Raw genomic sequence first — 4,242 nt, forward strand, 5'->3', positions numbered from 1 at the left:
TAGAGTGATAGAAGCTTCAAACCTAGCATAGAAATTGATGCATATGGGATTGAAGGGGGACCAATATATCTTATTGCTATGGTTGGGTTTTACCTTAATGAACGTTAGTAGTTGCGGACGCTTGCTAATAGTTCCAATCATAAGTGCATAGAATTCCAAGTAAGGGATGGCATGCTAGCAGAGGCCTCTCCCACATAATACTTGCTATCGATCTAGTAACGTAGTCAATTGCTTAGGGACAATTCTGCAACTCCTACCACCACTTTTCCACACTCGTTAGACACTCGTAGTTGTTGCTTTACCTAACCAGCCCCTAGTTTTATTTACGTGTTCTTTACTTTCTTGAAAGCCTACCCTTTCACGCCTACAAACTACTTCTAGTTTCATACTTGTTCTAGGTAAAGCGAACTTAAAGTGTGCGTAGAGTTGTATCGGTGGTCGGTAGAACTTGAGGGAAGATTTGTCCTACCTTTAGCTCCTCGTTGGGTTCAACACTCTTACTTATCGAGAAAGGCTACAATTGATCCCCTATACTTGTGGGTTATCAAGCCCCCAGGCCTGACCCAAGGGGGGCGGCGAACGCGCCTTCCTATGCGATTGGAGGCAGGACCCGATCCTTGGGCGCGGGGCCCGAAGTCCCAAGGTGCTCCGTGGGGAGGAGCTGCTTCTCGTCATGGGCAATAGGCGCGCTCGAGTGTCGAGACGGCATCCTTCTCGTCATGGGCAATGGTGATGACGTCGCCGCTCCCTGGCATCTTGAGGATGTTGTAGCCGTGGTGGGTCAGTGCCATGAACTTGGCGAGAGCCGGGTACTCAAGGATCGCGTTGTACGGCAGGTGGATATGTGTGACATGAAATACGATGATCTCAGTGTGGTAGTTCTTGCGCTCGCCGAAGGTGACTGGCATACGCACATGTCCGATGGGTACGGTGGACCCTTCCGTGACTCTTGAGAAGGGCTTGGTCGGCATGAGTTGTTCGTACGACAGTTGGAGTGTCTCGAAGGTCTCGATGGAGAGGACGTTGAGCCCCGCTCCACTGTCGATGAGGGTCTTGGTGACGAGGATGTTGCTGATGGTCGGGATACACATCATGGGGAGCCTGCCAGCCATGAACGAGCACCTGAGTTGATCACTTGGGTCGAAGGTGATGGTGGTATGGGACCAGTTGAGGGGGCGCATTGCTTCAGGCTTCGAGAGCGTGACATTCACCTCCCGAGCAAACTTCTTGAAGGAACGGTTCGAGGCTGGGGTCTGGGCGCCACCCAGGATGGAGGCCACCGCCCTGACCTCCTGGAAGCCCACAACCCCATCATTCTACTTGTCTTCATCCCTCCTTCTAGGTGGCGGAGGCAGCCCAGCCTCACGAGGCTGACCGCGTCGTGGCCCCTCCGGAAGGTCGTCGCGCCAGCGGTCGTCCCGAGCCTCGTCACGCCAGCGGTCCTCCTGAGGCTGGCCGCGCCAACGGTCTTCATGAGGTTGTTCTCGCCACCCCTGACGCGGTTCCGGTCGTCCCAGCGGCCTCCACTGCGACCACCGCCGTGCGGGGGGGGGGCTGTGTCTCCCCGTCCGGGCGCCTGCTGAATTGCTCAACACGAACTAGTCGGAGCTCATGGCACTCGGACATGTCGTGGCTGCTGGTGTCATGGAAGATGCAAGTTGATCTCCCTCCTGATGGGCGCTCTCCCTCCCGGCCGTGCTTCCCCTCAGGCTCGGCCGTGAGCACCGCAGAGGCCTTGTGCTTCATCTCCTTGGCCTTGGTCTTCTTCTCTTTTGGTTCCACCGCCGGAGGCCAGAGGAGCGACAGGCGACCCTCTTCGGCCCTGGCGCACTTGCTTGCCAGGTTGAACATCTCCAGTGCAGTGCTCATTTCATCACTCATGGCGAGCTCCTCCTTCATCTTGAGGTCGGTGACTCCGTCGGTGAAGGCCGAGATAATGGCCTCGTCCGATGCCTTGGGGATCTTGTGGCGCATGGCCGTGAAGCGTTGTATGAACTTGTGCAGGATCTCCCCCTCCTGTTGCTTGATGCGCCGTAGGTCGTTCACGGTGGGAGCGCAGTCGCGGGTGGCCCGGAAGTTGGTGACGAAACGCTCGCCTACATAATCCCAGGAGGTGATGGACGCCCTTGGGAGGTTGAGGAGCCAAGAGAGTGCGCCGCTCTTGAGCGCCATGGGGAACCAGCATGCCATGACCTTGTCACCCCCTCCTGCCGCCTTGATAATCAATTGTAGAGTTGCAGGAACTCAGTCGGGTCCAGGGTGTCGTCGTAGCGTAGGGATAGGTCAGGCTTGAACTTGCAGGGCCACGCAGTTGGGTAGAGCTCTGGGGCGATGGCGAGGCACCCCACCGACCCGACAGGTGCAGCACGCGAGGGGACGACCTGGTCTTGTTTCTCTAGTGGGTCAGCTTTGAGCGATGCACGCTTGCGGCATGGGATCTACAGCGCCGGGAGTGCGCGTGCGTCGGCGCGTGGCCGAGGAACCACCTGATAGCTTGCTTCATCTCCCGGCCTCGCCCTAGATTCGCGAGGCCGGTCACGGGGACGTGCTTCCTGCCTGGGCTCAAGGTCCGCGCCACGCCGTGGGGGTGGAGGTGGCGCGTCTTGCTCCTCGCCATTCGCCAGGGACGGTTGGGGTCGAAGCGAGCAGGAGAGCGCTGCAGCATCACCGACAGTGCCGACGAGCTCCTCGATGCGCTGGAGCCAGTCGTTGTGGTGGTCAGGGGCGGGCCGGTAGCGGAGCAGCTCGGCGGTCATGGCAAGCACGCGCCGGCCGGGTGCGTGAGGCCGGTCTGGAAGCCCGGACGAGCGACGGAGTGGCGGCGCGACCGTCAGGCTGCTCGGTGTCCGGCTTGTAGGAACCCTGTTGTTCTTGAACGTCGGGGCCCGTGGAGGCATCACCATGAGCGATGGTGACCGACGGGGCCCACGGGCGCCTTCTGAGCGACGCGAGTGGCACGGCACTCGGTGCGAGATCTGCGAGCATCAGCCATGGGAGCGGCGAATCTTGGTCAAGACGGAGCTTGGAGGAGACCTTGACACGCCCCCGACCTGGCACGCCAAATGTCGGATTTCGGGCTCCGCAAAACACCAAAGATTCAAACTCAAAGGCATGTACGAAGATCTCTCACGGACTCGCCTTACCTAGCTCGCTACTCACTGGAAATGGAAAAGAACTCACTCGATGGTGAGGAAGACAGTGAACACGGCAGTTTACCTAGGTTCGGGCCGCTGAGAAGCGTAATACCCTACTCCTGCTTTGGTGGATTGTGTCTCGTGGAGGTAGGCGGATGAACTAGTACAGTGTTCGAGGGCCTTTGGAGGTTTGGCGGCCTTCGAGTGTTGAAAGTGAGTGCATGAATGGTCCGAAGATCTCCCCTCTACGAAGTAATCTATTCTCTATATATAGCGGCGGCCCTGGTCCTCTGCCCTTATCGTTCTGGCGGGAAGGGATCCCACAATGTCCAATTTTGAAGGGGAACACGAGAACATGCTCCCCCTACCCAAAGGTGGTCTTCGCCTGCAAAGTAGTTGACAGCGCTGCAGGGACGGGTCCACGGATGACGTCCATCCTGCTGGCGGGCGGTGGAGGCCTTGTTGCACCAGAATGGAAACCTTTGGAAGGTGCCTTGGGAACCCGCATATGTCCTTGTCCCCTTTGCACTAAAGGGGAAACTGCACCATCCTGCGGTCTGCAGCTCGACTGTCCTCTCCCGCGTCACCCTTGAATCCTGAGGCCAGGTGTTGCCTCATAATATCCGCTGCTCTCGAGGGGTCCTGAAGAGGCCCCCTGCGGGTCTTGGTGTTGCTCCTCCTCGCGTGGCTCGGGCCCTCGCGAGGGCCTTGCCCTGAGTTGTTCCGCGCCAGGTTGTATTTGGCTGATTAATTGGGCCAGCCCTGGGCCACAGGTAGGCAAGTCTGGGTACCCCCGTTCCCAGAACGCCGACAGAAGCACAAGAGCAAGGATTTCATCGTTCTACCGCATCTATTACCTTTTTTAGGGTGGTGCCTCCTAGATTGGTTAGGTGTAGCTTCGGTGCCTCCTACTTTGTGTTGTGGAATTGAACCAATAAATTTGTACGGGAAAGGAGATCTCCTACTTTGTGAAGATCTACCGTGAGTGAGACTAGTCCTGTGTGGACGGAAGCCATGGTGGAATAGACAAGGCCGATTCTTCATGGACCCCTTGTGGGCGGAGCCCTACGTGAACTCTTGCAACTGTTACCCTCCATGGGTTGAAGTC

The 4,242-nt window shown here is 57.8% G+C and overlaps 1 pseudogene; it reads right to left on the reverse strand.

Moving 5' to 3' along the window:
• Positions 1–3,471: 3,471 nt before the first annotated feature.
• On the reverse strand, positions 3,472–3,953 carry LOC123419808 (annotated as a pseudogene).
• Between the last annotated feature and the right edge of the window lie 289 nt (positions 3,954–4,242).

Source organism: Hordeum vulgare, chromosome 1H, assembly GCF_904849725.1.
Source record: "Hordeum vulgare subsp. vulgare chromosome 1H, MorexV3_pseudomolecules_assembly, whole genome shotgun sequence".
In the NCBI taxonomy this organism is placed as follows: Eukaryota; Viridiplantae; Streptophyta; class Magnoliopsida; order Poales; family Poaceae; genus Hordeum; species Hordeum vulgare.